Source organism: Polypterus senegalus, chromosome 18 (genome assembly GCF_016835505.1).
Source record: "Polypterus senegalus isolate Bchr_013 chromosome 18, ASM1683550v1, whole genome shotgun sequence".
Classification (NCBI taxonomy): Eukaryota; Metazoa; Chordata; class Cladistia; order Polypteriformes; family Polypteridae; genus Polypterus; species Polypterus senegalus.
In genome coordinates, this window is record NC_053171.1 from 77,626,311 (window position 1) to 77,647,787 (window position 21,477).

A 21,477-nucleotide genomic window follows, 5' to 3' on the forward strand; every position below is an offset into this window, starting at 1 on the left:
CATAGATTTGTTTTTACTTTGACATTAAAGAGTCTTTTTCTATAGATTAGTGTCAAAACGGGGTTAATACTCTTTTTTAGGCGCTGTAGATACTAGATAGATAGATAGGAAAGGCACTATATAATAGATAGATAGATAGATGGGAGCCATTTCTACCTCCAGAACAGTATGAATTTTTCAAGATGGCATGGATTCCAGTGGCGTAGCGTGGGTGTCAGCCGCCCGGGGCGGAGGAAAATTTCGCCGCCCTCTTATTTAGGTATTTCAATTTAAAAGACTAAAATATACAGTAATTCTTTGCCACCCCCTAAAAGTGCCGCCCCCACTATGCTACACCACTGATGGATTCAATAAGTTGTTAAAAACAATCCCAATGTATTTTAGGATGCCCAAGGTCAGGATAAGTTCCAGACAGTACTCTGGTATTCTATGGCATTTAAATGATGCTTTGTTGGTATTGATAGGCCTAACGTAGGCCAAGCAAACATCCTCCACCATAGTGCATTATCTCTACTAGCCCATACGTTTCACACAAAGAAGGATGGATGCATGGACTCAGGCTGTTTATGTTAAATTCTAACCTTAGTAGAAATCTAGATTTGTCAGACCAGGTAACATTTTTTCCAGTCTTTGAAAATTCATTTTTTCTGATCACATGCCCATTGTAGTCTTATCTTCTAGTTCTTAGTTGATTAAATATCCAATCATGTACTTAAGTGAAAATAAACAGGAAGCCTTTCTTCACACTTAGAGTTCTGGGAATTGGAACAAACTACCAAGTCATGTAGTTGAACCACAAACCTTAAAATCTTTTTTTTTAAGTATCTGAAAATGATTTTTTTAGACAACTTAGGTCTTAGCTAACCAAACAAGCCTGATGGACTGAATGGTCTCTTCATATTGGTCAGACTTCTCAGAGGGGATTGTGAGACTCACAAACAGGTCGGTGGTGTTGGTGAAGTTGAACCTAACTCCTAAGACAAAGTGCAGAATGTATTAATCAGACTGTGTATTGTTACAAGTTTTAGATAGATGCTTAAACAATTGTTTAGCAGCTGTAGAAGTTCAGAATTAAATGACTGGGTAGCTGATTGGCCGAGGTTGCTTCTTGTCTGTCTGTCTGTCCTAAATGAATAACAGTTGACTTGATGATTGCTCGCTGCTCTGGTATTTAGCATTTGACTTCTACTTCATCTGATTGCTCTCTTAGGTTCCATCCAGACCTGTTTATGAATCAGCTTACTGTATATATAAAAACAGATGGAAACAGTTGTGAGTTTCCAGTCTAGCTCCGGAATCACTTCCCTGGTAGGAGTACCCTTACTTTTGTTTCACAAACACCAGCCTAAAACTCTCTTGGGACCACTAATGCTCTTTTGCCTCCTAGTTGACGTTTGAGAGAATACCGATTTCCTGCCAATCCTTTTAGGAATCAAGGGTAGCCTGATTAACACTAGAATCCCTGAAGCCCATGAAAAAACTCATAATCCCGGCCCACCTTAAATCCCTTCTCACCTCTCCTCATCAGCGTCATTTTTTTTTTGAAAGTGCGTTGATCAGCACAAGCAGTAAGCAGCCTGCTAAACCCCACTTGGCACAGCTCAACTCAGGCAATAAGTTCTCACACATGTTTATTTGATATTTGGACTAAAGTCTTCAACATTATACAATTCATTATTAGTATAACATGGAAAAAAGTTCTACTTTAGGTACGTGTTCAGCATTTCTTGCCTCGCATTTACTTTCATCCTATATTTACCCAGATCTGTGTAGACACGGAACATATATGAAATGTATGTGTTCCAAATAACAATATTTAACATATTATTTATCAACTTCAGGCACCTCACATACAGATAAGGAGCTTTGGCTTGAACTGGGAGAACTTTTTGCCCGAGTTGAGCTCTGTCAAGGGTAGGGGATGGGACAGCAGGCTGCTTGTGCCGATCGACACATTTACAAAACAAAAGACATTGAATGAGAGGTTCAAAGGGATTTAAGGTGGGCCGGGATTACGAGTTTTTTCATAGTTTTCAGGGATTCTAGTTTCATAGCTTCTTCTGTTATTAGTCCTAATGTGTTCCCAACCTCAATCAGACATCCCTGTTAGTGTATTCAAGTTAAAAAAATCTTTTCTGTTCTTTGACTACATACAAGTTTGACTTGATTTGGCTCTGGTTACGTGTTCCGTAAGGACCTCGGTTTTACGTCTCATCAGAGGTGGCGACCCTGACATTAACACAGTAGTTTAAAAGGTAACCTATCAAAATTCTTCTTCATCCGAGGATGTGGATAGAAAACTATATATTATGTGATAACATTTTCCTGAGACCACCGAATCTTAACCCAGGAGTTAGTGAGGATAGCATAGGGCACTTACCCTCAGGTCTGAATGTGGATCCCAATGTCCCAGTGCAGTAACGAAGACACTGTGCTATAAAAACGGCACCATCTTCCGGATGAGATTTAAAACTGTGGTCCTGACTGTGGGCATAACAGATCCCTGGGCATACTATGCCAAGATTAGGGAATATCCCGATATCATGGCTAAATTGCTCACCACGGTCTAGGTAGATAGATAGACAGATCACCTCTGTTATTCAAACCCTAACAACTACCAGAGCTACCTAGCAATGGTTGGACAAAAATGGCAACTCCTGTAATAAACAAAATCAATATTCCTAAATAGAGTAACACAATAAAACAAAACTGTGACACAAGATTCCGAAACCCGGGCTAAAAAAATGAGTACTGAGATATAAATAAGTGAAAACCCCAAAGGGAAACGTATAAAAAATGAATAAACAGACACATCACAACACCCAGGGCAATCAGTACAGTTTTTTTTGTGGGACTGTGGCAAGTCTGTGGTGCCTCTGCCTCTTCCAAGAGGTGCCAACTGGGCACCCCGCCAGCCAGACTGTGCATAAATGACTTTAACAATTTAAGGTGATGCATATTTTTGAGAAATGTTCTATGAATTATGTTTAGTAAATTAATTATGTTATTCTGTATCCGCTAAATGAAATAATCTGAAACTGACAAGGACAGTGGGATTAATGAATACCGCATCCACAGAAAAATCCAATATTATTGTTGAAGCTCTAGGTTTTCAGTTTACCAATTCCACACATAAAACAATAAGGCCAAAATGAACGTGTTACAATGAACCCCAAGTGCAGGTTTGCTCCATTGTAAGAATGATACTATATATAGATCTGAAATGAGTGCTTGACTAATCTGCAGCTGACAGGGTGCTATCAGGGTCTCAGTGCCATGTGTTCCATCCACACAATTGAAATGTATTTTTTCTAAAGGTACTTACTATGAAAGAGCATTAGTATTTCACAGCTTTTTGCAAACTTGACAAATGAGGAACCAATTAAATACTAATAATACAAGTTCAAATAGAGTATAATAAGTTTCCATATCCAGGCATGCTGACATGGAAACCAGAATATGTTGTGGTAACTAAAAACAATTCATAAAGAATAAATTAATTTGTTATTAGTAGTTTGTGGTTCAATGAAAGGCTACCTGGGAAGAACAGGCTTGAGTGATCAATAGCAAATATTCATCAGTAGAATGTACATTGAATTCAGAAATTATTGAAACTGCATCACTTTCTACACATTTTATTGTCTTGTAGATTTCATTTTAAATGGATAAAGTTGCCGTTTTTCCCACTCAATAACCCATAATGACAAAGTGAAAACAAGTTTTCAGAAAGGTTTGCAAATTTATTAAAAATCAAAAACTAAAATCTCTCATTCATAAAAGTATTCAGACCCTTATTTCAATACTTTGTAGGAAACCCTTTGGCTGAAATGGCAAGGGCCGACTTTTTAGGGTAAGACAAGCTTTACACACCAGGATTTGGGCAGTTGGGCGGCATGGTGGCACAGTGGTAGCGCTGCTGCCTTGCAGTTAGGAGACCCGGGTTCGCTTCCCGGGTCCTCCCTGCGTGGAGTTTGCATGTTCTCCCCGTGTCTGCGTGGGCTTCCTCCCACGGTCCAAAGACATGGTGGATTAGCGATTCTAAATTGGCCCTAGCGTGTGCTTGGTGGGTGTGTTTGTGTGTGTCCTGCAGTGGGTTGGCACCCTGCCAAGGATTGGTTCCTGCCTTGTTGGCTGGGATTGGCTCCAGCAGACCCCCGTGACCCTGTGTTTGGATTCAGCAGGTTGGAAAATGGAAGGATTTGGGCAGTTTTTCCCATTCTTCTTGGTATATTCTCTGAAGCTCCAATAGACTGAATGGGAACCTCCTGTAAGCTGCCATTTTCAGGTCTCTCCACAGATGTTCTATGGGGTTTAAGTCTGGAATTTGGCTGGGATACACAAGGACAGTCACAGATTTATCCTAAAGCCCTACAACACAATAAAGTTCAGAAAGTGAAGGGTTCTGAATATTTTGTGAATCCACTGTACGACTGTGCTGCTCTTTCTATTTTAGAGTGTGCTGTCAGAAGGTCCAGCCAGGTTTGTAGACTTGATTTTCACTTTTCAGGGTTGCTGGAATCCTGGCCACCACCAGGGGGGAGTATGGACATTTTCATGGGCCTATTTGGCAGTACATCCACCACATCAGAAGCTCATTGGGCACCAGGAGTCTTTCCAGGGCCATTATAAAGAGGGGCCAGAGTCGGGAGGAAGAGGACAAAGCCTGTGTGGAGGACAGAAGGCAGTGGCTTTTCTGTACTGTACTGATCTGAGGAGCAAGAGAAAACACTTCCCAGATCAAAATAAAGGTGTGTGTTGTGTGCTGAACCTGTTTCTGCCTGTCTGTGTTGGGGTTAAAGTGGCTGTATGTGCCCCGGTGGTCCACAATACCTTTACATTTTGAGGATTATTTTTGCTGAATTTCAGTAATGCTGTCACTTCCTTAAGCTGCTTGTCCTCATCCACACCACTGCTGTTTATCATAAAATGAAATTTACATCACCATAAAAACTATTTAATTTACTTTGGATGCTATTTAGTTAAGTGTGCAGATGATGGTCAATGAGGTGGATTATCAGATATTTTCCTCAATGACATCCTTATACACAGACCCGCATAGCTTTCAGATTGAAGAGGAGGCAAATCAAATTTTCTGAAGGAAGTAAAAATATTCAGTATACTTAACAGCGTAACAGCTTGGTGCTAATAAGTACAGCTGATGAATAAATCCTTGGCATCCTAGTGGGCTCGCCACACTCTGGCACCAGACAGTACTCAGGATCTTGGTTGATATGGCATCTAACCAAGAGCTGCTATGCTTAATTGTGAGGTCACATGTGGAAAACTCAACAGTGAGTGCTTTTGGTGTCCATATAGCAAATACAATTATGGCACTCAAGAAAGTTCAAATTAGAACTAAGCAAATGGACATTATTGGGTGACAAAATGTTTAAAGCATGGTTGATGTCAGCTGTCTCATTAAAACAGCTCCTAATGTTGAACTCTAATTTCATAAAATGATATGACCACCATGAAATGTTGTTATATTTACGTTATTTTTGATATACAGTATAATGGAAACACAGTGAGGGACGAGTGTGAATAATTATAACAGAAGTCCTCCAGTACAGTTGGTTTCAGCAGGGAAGCCAATTGTATTATTACTAATGTCCGTGACAGGTGGTCTTCCTGGCTCCACAAAGGAGAACTGAGATTCAGGGCTATAGCACCTCAAGAGGAAACTGTAAGAGCTTGGGATTCTGTAGGCCACTTCTGAGCCCAGAAGTAATTCCTTGAGCTTCCCCTGAAAAAGTTTTTGTTTGGAGCATAGCATAGCTAAGAAGTGAGAAGAATGAGAAAGAAGGAATCTCTTTGAAGCACCTTAGTGGGAGAGTGCAACAGGAACCCCAGGATGTACTGCAGTTACAAGACAAATTTCTGCTTAGTTGGTCCCAAGAGGCAGTTTGCTGTTTCGTATTTTGTCAATTATTTTGAGACCCTGGCCAACACAAACCTGTTTTCAATTAATTTGTTTCATTAATTAAAATAAAGATTCATCAAACAACAATAAAAAATAACAGCTGAAACCTCTTATATGGGACATCATAGTAATAGAAGAACCACTGCCTCTGTTAAAGATTGATCACAATATTTTGAAAAAACGATAGGCACTTTTAATTAGGAGCTTAAAGTTAAAGATGATACTTTTAAAAATATTATATGTTAAGAAATACGGAAGAATATATAAGTAAGGAACAAAAAAATCAGTAACACTATAATGGAAGGTTAGAGGATTAAAAGCAGGATGAAATAAATAAACAACCACTACCAATAAAGACTGATTTGACTTTAACTGAAAATATCTACAGCACACTTAAAGAGCTACAAATGGGAAATGTGGAGAAAATCCATCCATAAAACATGCCATCTTCAAGTTGCATTTTGCTTTTCTTTTCATGATAATACTGCATTTGTTTATTGTCTCTTTCTCTTATTTGCTATATGAAGGGGGACCTTCATAATAATTCCCCAAAATGGTCAAGAGCACATGAGTAGGGTGTAGTTTTTGAATATGCCACTCAATGTCGTATCCTGAGTTAGGCAGCATATCCTCAGCATCGTACTGATTTGATCAAGTGATATTTGATTTGATCAATTCTACAATCATGCATGTTGATTTGGGTAATGTTTTTTTTTTCCAAACCACCATAGCCGATTTTTAACAGACAACGATGATTGTGCTTTTCATCATTAACAGACTTGTTCATGAAGAGTTTGTTCCCTGTGGGTAAACTGTTAATCAGTGACATTACATTGAAAAGCTGAGGGTAAGTTTCGGACAAACATTAGGAAAGTTTCCTTAACACAGAGAACAACAAACACATGGAATAAGTGACCAAGTAGTGATGCGGACAGTAAAACTTCAGGGACTTTTAAAAGTAGACTTGATGCTATTTTGGAAGAATTAAGAGGATAGGACTGGCAAGCTTTGTTGGGCTGAATGGCCCGTTCTAGTCTAGATTGCTCTAATGTCTATGGGAAAGCATCAGGAAAAAGTGTTGCACCCAAAACTGCACTTTGCACCATGACAGCTCACGTACACAGAGGGGTTTTTTTTTTGCCAAAAACAATGAGGGTGCTGCTTTACTGCCCCAGTATTCACCAGCTCTCATTCCCTGTAACGTCTTTTTGTTGCAGAAATTAGAACCAAGAATGAACGGAAGAAGATTTGCTACAGTGGAAGAAATCAGGGAAAAAATGAAGGAGGCTTTAGACATTGTAACAACATATGTATACATGAAGTTTTAGCAGGAACAAGTGAATTGCATCTCAATGAAAGTATCTTGACGAACACTAAAAGGCAATTGCTTTAAGTTTAAAAGTATTTTTTTGTAATAATTCTAGGAATTTTGGGTCCCCCTTTATAAATCCATTAAAGAAGAATTAATTAGATGTGCAAGATACTTGAAGGTAGGATACGTAAAGGGAAGGAAAAGGGGAGCAGATAAAGGATTTATTTATTTACGTCATAAAGACTCTTCCTTTGCTTTGTCTCTGAAACCAGAGGTTTTATAGTTTATCCTCACCGTTGAGGATATAACGTATATTTTTGAATGTTGTATGTTTGAATGCCATTTTGGGTCTGTGCAAAGCAAAGTGTGCCTGTTTACATTGGGGTTAGGCCGCCTGAGGTGAGGCCTAGTGAAGGTCCCAGCCTGGCTTGTCATTTTGGAGTCCTTTCACTTTTTTTGCCATGGAGTTGATTTCTCTGGCAATTTTTTTTTAAGGTTTTTGTTTTTCATTAGGTTTTGGTAGTTTATTCCTTGGAATTTGATTGTCTGTCTTTTTCATCCTACAGAATTATGACCTCAGCTAAATCCAGACTGCTCCTCCACTTCACTCTGGTTCTTTGAACGTTTCTAATATGATGTTTATGGAAAGATAAAAGTGATTATGTACATATAAATAATAAAACTATATTTTAATGCAAATAATAATAGTTAATTAATAGTAACAACAGCATAAATACAGGTATTTGGCACAAATAGGCTGTTTAGTCTCAAATATGCTTACATCAAAATTTAGGCTTGGAAGGTTACCAAGGTGCTACATATTTTTACACTTACTGCATAATTGTCTGCATGAAGACATATTTACTGTATTCCTTCATTGTTTTCAGTGTATTTACTATTTTATGTAAGGCTTGTTCTCTACCTCTGTATGTTTATTAAATATTTATTCTATCACATGATAGTTTCATCTCTTTTTGCTTAAAGTATTCCTACTCCTTCAATGTTCGCCCCTAACTCATTCTCCATAGTTGTTTAGTGACTTTCTTCTGGATTGCTTTTGCTCTGCTATATCCTTAATGTAATACATTGACCCAAACAATACAAAATGTTTCATGTGACATTTCAAAAGAAGAATTCATTTCAATGGCTGGGTATGTTGGCTCAGAAGAGCATTTGTTTTAGAAAAGCTCAAAAGAAGGAGTAAGTCAAATTTGTTGACATTAGTTATGTATAACTTTGACTAACCGTTACCCAGGAAATGTAGGCTTCCCAAAATGTGCATACAGAATATTTCATTACCTTTCCAAGAGTGCGGACAGAAGAGGCGGATGAGGCACAAGGTGATAGCCAGATAAGGCAGAACAAGGCTGACTCACACAATCTTGTTCTCTCATTTCAGTAGACAGCTTAAGAGTGTCTGAAGATCAAAGTGAATTGCCACACAGACTAGCTTTCAAAGATCGAGGGAACAAATATGACAAAACTTGACAGAGGAGAAAGGTTAATAGAACAGTAGAGAAAGAGGCACCGGGTGGTTGTCAGAAAGCTTTTCTGGGTGGGTTTGAACAGAAATGCAAGAGCAAACTTTTATTAGTTTTGAAAACTGGGGAAAGATCTCAGTTTTCATCTTTAAATAATATTTACTTAATTCCAGTTTTGATGCACTGCATTACATGATTTTGTGCCAAAATAAGTGCATAATATTTGAGTGTACTTGGTGGTAGCTTGGCCTCAGAACTGGAAAGTCATGGCTACTTCTTCCCTGCAATACTATGATTCCTGAAGCAAATTTAAAAATGGATGTATGGCTATTGCTATGGCTATGTATTGTAAAACCCCCAACTTCCAGAAGTGTCAGCTTGAAGGAGCCAAAGCTACTCCGGAATAAGGATTAAATTCTGCTATATTGCTCAGTAAAAACTTTAAATTACTAATTAATGTAGTGATAATACTCCTGGTAAGAGATTTAAAAAAATAATTTCAAATAAATCCTTTAAATAAATGTACAATCACTCTATATATATTGAAAAAAAAGAAGAAAACACAGAAAAAGGTTTGGAGCACATCCATTGCCCCATATAATGAAAAAATGTGAAAATAAAAATGATTTTTTTTTACAAAGATAATAATGACGTCTTTGCAGATGAGTCCAATACAGAACTGACAGAAAATGGCTGAATTTCATATGGATTTCAGGCAGGAAGGGACGGGTTCAGGAGGATGGTCAATAGAAGTGAAGTCAGTAATACAATGGCCATCAATCTTCCATTGTGCAGTTGGAGAGAGAAGGCATTAGAACACAGCGCCAACCCATGATCGAGCAGGTAATTACCACCACCAGAGCCTTTAACCTGCTTACCAAATGCACTGTGTAACATATATACATGTCTCTGCCGCTGGAGTTGTGAAGATGGGGGCTGAATGCACCCCAAAGAGGTGCGGTCGCTCCACAAAATGCCCTCTTAAACGGTGATACAATGAGAAATAAATGCAGTTTTTTTTTTTTTACCTCCTCTTTGCTCGATCAGCTGCTGGCTTGAAACAGCACGTGCAAGATGCTGTATACCCTCTGCAGTTCACATACCAGGAGAAGGTGGGAGTGGAGGATGCCATCATCTATATGCTACACTGATCCCTCTACAACTTGGACAGAGGCAGTGGTGCTGTAAGAATTATGTTTCTGGACTTCTCTAGCACCTTCAACACAATCCAACCTCTGCTCCTTAGGGACAAGCTGACAGAGATGGGAGTAGATTCATACCTGGTGGCATGGATCGTAGACTGTCTTACAGACAGACGTCAGTATGTGCATCTCGGGAACTGCAGGTCTGACATTATGGTCAGCAACACAGGAGCGCCGCAGGGGACTGTACTTTCTCTGGTCCTGTTCAATCTATATACATCGGACTTCCAATACAACTCGGAGTCCTGCCACGTGCAAAAGTTCGCTGATGACACTGCTATTGTGGGCTGCATCAGGAGTGGACAGGAGGATGAGTATAGGAACCTAATCAAGGACTTTGTTAAATGGTGCGACTCAAACCACCTACACCTGAACACCAGCAAAACCAAGGAGCTGGTGGTGGATTTTAGGAGGCCCAGGCCCCTCATGGACCCCGTGATCATCAGAGGTGACTGTGCAGAGAGTGCAGACCTATAAATACCTGGGAGTGCAGCTGGATGATAAATTGGACTGGACTGCCAATACTGATGCTCTGTGCAAGAAAGGAAAGAGCCAACTATAATTTCTTAGAAGACTGGCGTCCTTCAACATCTGCAATAAGATGCTGCAGATGTTCTATCAAACGTTGTGGCGAGTGCCCTCTTCTATGTAGTTGTATGCTGGGGAGACAGCATAAAGAAGAAGGACGCATCAAGCCTGGACAAACTGGTGAGGAAGGCAGGCTCTATTGTAGCCATAGAGCTGGACAGTTTGACATCTGTGACAGAGATCGACAGGCGCTGAGCAGGCTCCTGTCAATCATGGAGAATCCACTGCATCCACTGAACAGGATCATCTCCAGACAGAGGAGCAGCTTCAGCGACAGACTGCTGTCACCGTCCTGCACCACTGACAGACTGAGGAGACCCCACACTATGCGACTCATCAGTTCCACCCGGGGGGTTAAACGTTAACATTATACAAAGTTATTGTCTGTTTTTTATCTGCATTTTTATTTTATCAATATGCTGATGCTGGAGTATGTGAATTTCCCCTTGGGATTAATAAAGTATCTATCTATCTATCTATCTATCTATCTATCTATCTATCTATCTATCTATCTATCTATCTATCTATCTCTCTATAATCCAATCAGCTGTGATTCCATACTCAGATACAGTGGGTTAAATACTTAGTGGTGCACTGGGAATAACAACACTAAAGCAGTGATGGTATTTAGAATTGTTTGGTCATTCTGTGGACCATTATATGGTTATGGGTTGATTACAATGAGATGCCTTAAACTAATAAACGATATGTGGTTAATTTCAGTGTATATGATAAAGCAGAGTCGGGGATTTGAATCTAAAAACTAAAGGGAAACCACACAGGAACCGAAGTAATGCTTTGACGCTGGGTGCCGCCAGTTTTCAAAACCAAGCGGAGAACTTGCATACGCCAGGGTTTGAGCTACCATGAAAATGTGCATGGTTTTACTGCAAATTTAGTTCTCATACATTGCAATGTTAGTGTAGAAACAAGTGTACGCAATATTTGTGTGCGTTTGCACCATTTATAAATGAGGCCCCTGATCTGTGTATGTTTTAATCTGTCCGTTCCAGTTTTCCTGCCATATCTCAAAGTTTTATGTTTTAGGTTAATTGGAGACTGAGTGGGCCCTGCCATGGACCAGCTTTATTATCCACGCTGTACTGATTTAAGTTTGGAATAGACACCAGCCCCTTGGGACCCTCAAATGGATAAATGGGTTAGCCTGGGCTTCAGAAACCATGGATTCTGGCACTTCAATCAATCAATCGCATCAGTTGTGCATTTGCGGCTAAGTGAGGTTCTCTTTTGTTGGTGGTTTCGTTTTGCCGAAATGCTCGCCTCTATTGTCTGTCAGCAGCTAAGCGAGTTTCTCTCACCTCAGAGATTTAGTTTTGCCGATGTGCTCTGCTCGCTTGTGTTTTAGTGGCTAAACAAGTTTCTCTTTTTTTGGAGGTTTTGTTTTAAGCGAGGTTCTATTTCCTCAGTGGTTTTGTTTTGCTGACATGCTCACCTCCGTTGTCTATCAGCAGCTAAGCGAGTTTCTCTCTCCTCGGAGGTTTAGTTTTAAGCAGTCAGTGGTTTCATTTTGCCGATGTGCTCTCCTTGCTTGTGTATTACTGGCTAAGTGAGTTTCTCTTTTGTCAGTGGTTTAACTTTGGCAATGGAGTCAATTTCTTTGAGCTTCATGCTGTACCCTTGCACTTCCGGGCCAGACAGACAGACACACACACTTCCACGTGTAGACGTTTATATATGATTCCCATGAATTATTCAATCATTACATTATCTTCTATTTTCATTAACTGATTGATCATTCGTAGTCCTCTGCTGCTTCCTTAAAATCAAAGCACTTAAGGTGAATTTCATTGTTTAGATATTGATTCATGGATCAGCATTTTTTAAAGATATCATCCAACAAATTTTCTTCAAAATAACTTTTTTTATTACCTTATCGTAAAGCAAGTACACTGTGCCCCCACTATAATATGTAAGAAGTATCTTCTGCAATAATAAAATAAAGATGTGTTTATTTGTACACATCAACTTTTATGAGTTTGTTTTTATAAGTCAGCCTTCCTTTTTGATGTCTGATGCTTAAGTTTCCTCTGCCTTCCATGTGAGTATGGGGATGTTGTAATGGTGTTGAGAGGGTAATGAGCTCTACATGTCACAATTCTATTTATATTTCTTCTAAGGAAGGAACAAGAAGTCAGAAGTCTAAAACACACCCCAGAAATCCAGAAAACACAATCCCTACATCTGAAGGAATACTTGCCGTATGGTAGGAGAAGGAGGAGGTGGTTGTTTGAGGGACAGGAACTGTGCCCAAGAAGAGAAGAACTCCATCCATCCATCCTCTTCCGCTTATCTGGGGTCGGGTCGCGGGGGCAGCAGCTTAAGCAGAGAAGCCCAGACTTCCCTCTCCCCGGCCACTTCTTCCAGCTCTTCCGGGAGAATCCCAAGGCATTACCAGGCCAGCCGGGAGACATAGTCCCTCCAGCGTGTCCTGGGTCTTCCCCGAGGCCTCCTCCCGGTTAGACGTGTCTGGGACACCTCACCAGGGAGGTGTCCAGGAGGCATCCTGATCAGATGCCCGAGCCACCTTATCTGACTCCTCTCAATGCGGAAGAGCAGCGGCTCTACTCTGAGCTCCTCCCGGATGACTGAGCTTCTCAATCTATCTTTAAGGGAAAGCCCAGACACCCCGCGGAGGAAACTCATTTCAGCCACTTGTATTCGCGATCTCGTTCTTTCGGTCACTACCCATAGCTCATGACCATAGGTGAGGGTAGGAACGTAGATCTACTGGTAAATTGAGAGCTTTGCCTTACAGCTCAGCTCTTTTTTCACCACGACAGACCGGTGCAGAGCCCGCATCACTGCGGATGCCGAACCGATCCGCCTGTCGATCTCATGGTCCATTCTTCCCTCACTCGTGAACAAGACCCCGAGATACTTGAACTCCTCCACTTGGGGCAGGATCTCTCCCCCAACCCTGAGAGGGCACCCTTTTCCGGGTGAGGACCATGGTCTCGGATTTGGAGGTGCTGATTCTCATCCCAGCCGCTTCACACTCGGCTGCGAACTGTTCCAGAGAGAGCTGAAGATCACGGCCTGATGAAGCAAACAGGACAACATCATCTGCAAAAAGCAGTGACCCAATCCTGAGTCCACCAAACCGGACCCCTTCAACACCCTGGCTGCACCTAGAAATTCTGTCCGTAAAAGTTATGAACAGAATCGGTGACAAAGGGCAGCCCTGGTGGAGTCCAACTTTCACTGGAAACGGGCTCGACTTACTGCCGGCAATGCGGACCAAGCTCTGACACCGGTTGTACAGGGACCGAACAGCTCTTATCAGGGGGTCCGGTACCCCATACTCCCAGAGCACCCCCCACAGGATTCCCCGAGGGACAGGGTTGAATGCCTTTTCCAAGTCCACAGAACACATGTAGACTGGTTGGGCAAACTCCATGTACCCTCCAGGACCCTGTTAAGGGTGTAGAGCTGGTCCACTGTTCCGCGACCAGGATGAAAACCACACTGTTCCTCCTGAATCTGAGGTTCGACTATCTGACGGACCCTCCTCTCCAGAACCCCCGAATAGACTTTTCAAGGGAGGCTGAGGAATGTGATCCCTCTGTAGTTGGAACACACCCTCCAGTCCCCCTTTTTAAAGAGGGGGACCACCACACCGGTCTGCCAATCCAGAGGCATTGTCCCCGATGTCCATGCAATGTTGCATGAAGAGAAGAACTGCAACCACATCTTGAACCTTACCTAAAGATGCTGACGTTTAGTGAGAAGCGGAGTGTAGGTAAATGCACTCCACGCAGATCAATTTCACTTTTATTCCTGCTCTTCTGTCTTTTGCTTTATCAAATGTCCCTGACAGTCCCAACAGTTTTTTGAAATACTGCTTGTTTGGTTGGGGGTTTAAAAAAAACAAATAATAAAAGCTCATTTGACAAAAAATAATAATAATAACTTGCTTGTTGTGTTGCTATTTAACTTGTCCATGAGATAGAATTGGCAACTCTACCAAATAATCCAGCAGCTCCTCTTTGTTTCCGAACCCACAGTGTTAGTCATGTACAACTGCTATTTGCCACTCCTTAAAAGTCAGAAACAAGAATCACCATAAAGAGCTAAGAGTGTTTAAAACAACATACAGATGTGTACATTAACAGCGAGGCTGGCTTATCACCATGATACCTGATTAGTCATGGGGTGTTCTGCACATACCAGATTTCACTGATACAAGGTAAAACCATCAAAGTCAGAATGTAGTCTTTTCTTCACGGGATAATATGGTTAGCATGGTATTCCTCTCCTAGCTGACAGCACATTGTGTCCTTTGTTGCACAGGTATGTAATCCTTTGTGCAAATACGCTGAATCAGATATACATTCAAGATAGCTTCAGAGCCTCGGGTGAGCAGATTGCTTATATTCATCGCTCTTGAATGAGTGAGTGTCATTAATCACTCTTGGGCATCACCGTCAATGCAAGCAAATATTATATTCCAGTTGGTTGAAACTTTAACACTTTTGTCCTTGCTTTCTTCTCAATCGTGTGTGTGCACACTTTTGTTTCTTTAGGCGAAGATTGCATTTCAATCATGCCTTCATTCTGGAGAGTTCTTACAGGGTTTCTTCATTATCACATAGTTTGAAATAAATGTCAGTCTTCTTTTGTGGGCTTTTTAAATGTGTGCAAACAGTTATTTTTCCAGTCCATATATGCTGTCACTTATTTTCTACTCGTCTTAAAAAGGGCAAAATTCCCAACCAGACAGTGCATCTTGTAATTGAAGGTGGCCAACTAACAGCCAATAATTTATAAAACGTATGCACAATGATTAATTGTTTTGAATCATTTCAATTCAGTATAAACGCTGCCAAACAATGAATCGGAAAACAGATTGTTTTAAATTCTTAGCAACACAGTACATAACAACATAACAAACACACATGGTCACCTCACTTTATCGCATCTATGTGCTATCGGAAACCGTTTTAGCATTACTGAGGTATGGCTGATGGGGAAAAAACAGCCAAAAAACAGTAGATTGAATGAACCCATGGATGAAGATTGTTTGGAAAAGAGAAACAAACCTGGGCCTGGGTCTGTGTTGTGTCTGTGAAGTCTCATTCGTATTTTCCAGCCTGAAAGTGAGACTTAATTTTGAAATCCACAAGCCCAGCAATCAAAATATAGTCCAAAGAAGTATTAGAATCTTGATTTGACCATTTTGTATTATGCTTAATGGTCACAATTTCTAGGATCTAGCAAAAGAGTAGAGAGGGTGTCCACTGCACCTGATAATGTGGGGCTGTTGGCGTCAACTGGTCGTGACCTCATATGCCCACTTGGGCATTTTGCAGCTGAGTCTGAAAGGGTTGGAGTGAGGATCAGCACCTCCAAGTCTGAGGTCATGGGTTTTGGCTGAAAAAGGATGAAAACCATGAGGGATGAGGTGTCAAGTGGAAAAGTTTAAGTATCTCAGGATCTTGTTCACAAGCGACTGAAGAGGAGAGTGGGAGATTGACCGGCAGATCAGAGCAACATCCACAGTCATGTGGACATTGTACTGGTCAGTCGTAAAAAGTGAGGTGAGTCGAAAGACAAAGCTCTCAATTGACCAGTCAATTTACACACTTGTCCTCACCCATGGCCACACTTTGGGTAGTGACTCAAAGAACTAGATAGTCTGGGCTCAACCTTAGAGATTGGGTGAGAATTGCAGACATTCAGGGGGACCTCAAAGTAGAGCTGCCGCACCTCCGTATCAAAATGAGCCCGTTGAGGTGGTTTAAGCACCTTCTGGATGCTTCTCTAGGGAGTCGACATCTTTGCTTAGACTGCTGCCCCTATGACCTAGACCTGGATAAGCAATTGGAAATGGATGGATGGACACTTCATTTGTAATCTTTTCTTTTGGTTTCAGGTTATTTTCATATTGCAATCACTGTAACATTTTGTTGTTGTTTATCCTCTTTGGATGTTGCCATCTAGTGTGCCATTTTCTGTAGGAGTTGCAATGCTGCAACTTCCTTTGCTGGTCCCATGGTTCCTGAAGTCACCGGATTTATAATTGTTACTTTCACTAAGGGTCTTTTTTCTGCTCCAAGAATATTTTTTATTTGTCTGCTCTTTTTGTTATTTTCTTTTCAGATATTATTTTTCAGATTGGGCCATTCTGTTTTTAAATTTCTCTTGTCTTTATATTTATGTTAGATTATTGCTATGATCCTCTCTCATAAATTGACTGAAGTGATATAAGGACTTCCAAAATAGCCAAGGAAATAGGCCCGAATCCTGCCAGCCTATTCAGCAGAGGTGCACAAGAAGGCAGCACGGCTTCCACTAAATTGGCAGGCTTGGGCCTACACTGATCCAAAATGTGCTTTTAACTTCAGAGTTCAAAAATATACTAAGAAATCTCAATAATTCAAAATGTTTCTCAAGAGAAAGGGTAAAGCCAAGAAAAACCTGTGGCTTGAATACAGAAATAGTCCTCCAAAGAATATTTATAGATCAAATTATTTTTTGAATAGAAAGACTACAAATGTTCAAAAAGAACACAAAACAGAGTTGCCAAACAGGTGATCTCAAGTCAAATCAATTGGGCTTTATTGTCATAATATCTATACATATAACTTGGTACACTATACAGTGTTAGGAAATTATGTTTTCCAGGACCACAGTGTAATATTTAGACAACACACTTGACAAGACGGTGTATAATTTTACATAAGGGAATGCGGGACAAGGAGCAACATCTGTACAAATTGACATCATAGAGACAAACAGGAATCAGTGGTGAAACGAGATGTACAATGGTTTGGGAGAAAAACACCAGATATAAATGATAAACACATAGTAAGCACAAAATCCAAATCACAATCCTTAAATGAAATCCTTAATTCAGAAGCAAAAGGACACAGTATCCCAGAAATACAAAGAGAAACACAATACTCACAATCAGATACCAACTGTACAGGAGCGCTTTCAAAATGAACCACATCAACTTAAAATCCCACTTTCCTTTTACAGAATTGTGGGTGGCTTCTTAATGGTGAGTGACGAGTGCCGCGCCTCTTGGGGAGCCACACACAAAATTAAAGGAACATAACAGAACCGTAAAGAAACACATACAGTAGATCCATCCATTATCCAACCCGCTATATCCGAACTACAGGGTCATGGGGGTCTGCTGGAGCCAATCCCCGCCAACACAGGGCAAAAGGCAGGAAACAAACCCCGGGCAGGGCGCCAGCCCACTGCAGCACAAACAGTAGATACGCCATAATATCTAAATAGAATAAAATCAATAGATATTACATAATTAGACCAATTAAAATATCATTCTGTTTGTAAGAAATAAACTGAAAATATATAAAATGTCATTGAATGATGTGCTGTTAATATCAACAATAATGTGAAATTACCAAAAGAAAAATAACTCTAAATAGAAACTGAATAATGCTAGCTTAAAATAACAATATTAATCCATGAAAAGAGAAAATGAACAAAAATAAGTTCCCCATCTTTGACACGTATTTAAAGTGCAGTTCTTTTTCTCTTCCTTTAACATCCAGATAGTTGAGTTTTCTATGCTTCTCTTCGAGTGGGTAGCACATGCTACGCCCCCAGAGTTTTGACTAACTTGTACTGGGGATCTGAGTGGCTGTCAGAGGAGTAAAAGAAAAAAAAAAATCTACAAAATATACAAGTTGGTGTATCGACCCTCAAGGTAAAATTGAAACAGTGAACTAATTTGTAGTTGAGCTGCACAGAATGTTTCTCTGTGTTAAGACAGAAGACTTCAAAATTTGTCATGGCTTTTCAGTGGGCGCTTTTAACATTTCAAAACTTTTTAGAACACAAACTGTTCAAGTTATCAAGACAGACCTTGAGCAGTTGCATGGCATTTCCTTGAAGAATAAGTGTGCCACGTTAGAAGTAAATTAGTCTGCTGGGGGCCGAGTTTTTTCATCTGGACAGATGGACAGAGAGACATTTCTATTGCAGTAGGTGCTCCTCAGATTATGCGGATGCACCTCAGAAATGTTGGAAAACAGAAGATAATAATGATTAGAACACATAAAGAAGAGGAGTGAGGGAAGGAATCCTGCCATAACCATAACATTAATGATGTTATTGAAATGATGCTTATTACTTTTTCTGTTAAATATATATTAAGTGTTTTTTGTTATCTGCCCTGCCTCCTGTATGTGGAGCCTAGGAAGGTGGCGCCACAGAATTAGGCAGCTGGGGAACTGGTCTCAGCAGCATTTAAATCGAACCCAGAAAGGGGTCATCTGCTTTGGCATTGCATTTAGTTTGCTGATCTCCATTTGTGCTGACTTGAATTTACTGATTTTGACCTCGGCTTTGTCTTTAAGGTACTGTCTTCCATTTCGCTGTTCTTGGATTTGTTTGATTTAGGTTTTGCATGCTTTGCTATTTTGTTGGTGTTTTGAAATTCTTCTATAAATAAATAAGTATAAAGAGACATTGTTTTTGTTTGCCTTGGGCCCAAAGGTTTATGGTTTTCCTCTTCTCGTTTCTGTTTTTTTTTTGTTTTGGAGGCCTGCTTCCGTTTATGTGTTTCATTGTCAGGATATTCAGGATAGTAGAACAATAATATTTACAATCTGCTTTAGATTCCTAATTATAAATGTGTCCATGAATGTGAGTGCAAATGTAAGGCGAGGACTTATGCAAATGTAATTTGTGATGTATAGTATTAAGGAAATCGTAAATTATCAGATTTGAATGTTATAATAAATCACACTTGACTTGAATAGTATACTTTTTTATATTTTCCTTGAATGAAAATAGCAACGCATAGAAGGGACAATCTATAGCAAAGACACATGCTCAAGGGTTTCCTCACAACAGACAACAGAATGTAAATGCAAATAAAGAAAAATAGAGAATGAGGTACTTTTTTATGAGACACAGTTTGGAATCCAGCTTTTTTTTATTAGCATTAGTTGTCTAATGTTGGGCAGAATAAAACAGGCTGAAATCTACTTCAGTATATTGTCAGACATGTAGGCTCAGGAAGTGTATTATAAACCTTGGGAAAAATATATTTTATGGAAAACACTACCAGAAACATGTGTTACGTTTATTTTGTTACAGTGGAGGAGAACAAGCTGGAGGACAACTGGCGTCACTACCGTAACGTCATCGTAAGTCCCATTCCTTCCAACCGTCTCAGTAACTAAACCTTCCTCCACCCAGATGTTGGATTTCACAGTTGGACCAGCTTAACCAGGACAGAGCTCATCCCGTCTTTCGCTTTTCTTCAAGCTGCACTTAGCCAAACTTCAATTTATGTATGTTCTGTAAACATTTGGACATCACTATTAAACGGAGCATCCTTCAGTATCCCAACCCTCCTTTTGATTGTTGTCTGCTTCTGTTTACAGTATGAGTCGAGGAATTGAAGAAAACTCCCAATATTTGTCCCTTTCAGTTTTATATATTGATTTTAAGTGCCAACCATCAGACCCATGGACCTACCTAATTGTGAGCTGATCCCAAAATTGCCATGAAAACAGTCAGAATTCACTGGGTCGCTGCATCAGCAAGTGTAACACTATGACTCTGGCCCAGAAAATCCCAATGTGTCCCATAGTCCTTCCAAATTAACCCTTTAACCACCAACTCCCTAAATATTCCCCACGCCGGACGAAATCTGAACAATTTTCGGTTTTATACTTTTTTACATTTATTCAAGCAGTATTTACCACTAAATGTTGTGCAAGTTCTAGAAATGGGCAAACGCATAATAAAACACAAAAATGTACATTTTCTCAGGTAGCTTGAACAAGCAGTCACGGTTTGGATCTTTCTTATCTGGCTCATTGCTGTTGTCATTCAAATGAAAGAATTTCAGCAGCAAACAGAATTGGTTACGTTTCATGATAGCTGCAAAAATAGGTGTTGCATACAAAGGATCTGTAGACCAGTACATCTCAATATCTGGTTTTCTGATTATTCCCATCAACCTCAAAATCCAAATTAATTTTTTCATTTCGTTTTCATCAGTGTCTACCCAAGCATGAACACGGGAATGTGGAGGTAAATGGGGATTTTTCTCAATAAACTGTGCTGCATACAGATTTGTTTGATGAACAAAATGTCTGAAAAAGTCAGGTGACACAAACAACTCATAAAACTGCTCAGCAGTGTAATTGTTTACATCAACAGTAAATCCACACGTTACCTCAAACGGATACACCCACTCATCGCCATCATCCGATGCATCGTCATTCACAGTATCATGCAACGCACGTTGCTGATCATCATTGTCGCTAAAATCTTCTATAAAAACTGCTAAAATCGTGATCAGAATTATTGTCCAAAATCGCCTGCAAAACCTCACTTGAAGTCAGTTTACGTTTTGCCATATTCACAACTTTCACTTCCGAATGTTTATCACGTGACCAGCAAAGAAAACTTTACCAGCCAATACAACCACAGAGTTGTCGAAATACAATGTAGTAATAATACCCACGCCAAACCGTCAGTTATACTACGTGCCAGGCATTCACATAACCATAGGCAAATGTGCCGGATAAGTATGGCGTCAGCAATAACGCTACGATGCCGGATATATCCGGCAGAGGGCGGTTAAGAGGTTAACAAGTGATGATGTTAATGATGGCTCATTTTCTTAATATAGTGTTGGATTTCTCCTCTGAATAGCTTAACTCCATCCAGCTCCAATGTATGGCAAGACCACTGCTTTAAGAAGAACAGACTGTCATTATCCTCATTATCCTCCTGAAAAAGCTTACTCATAATAGGTTACATTGCTGCTATGAATGAACACACCTCTTCTGCGGTTATGATATTGTACAACGTTCAAGTGTTGCCTCACTCTTATCATGGAACCTTACGTATGCCAAACAGAGACACACCCTACACCATTACATAATCACCACCATCTACCTTGTATTTCTGACACCAAGCAAGGAGGGTTCATGAACTCAAGAGAGTTTCACCAAG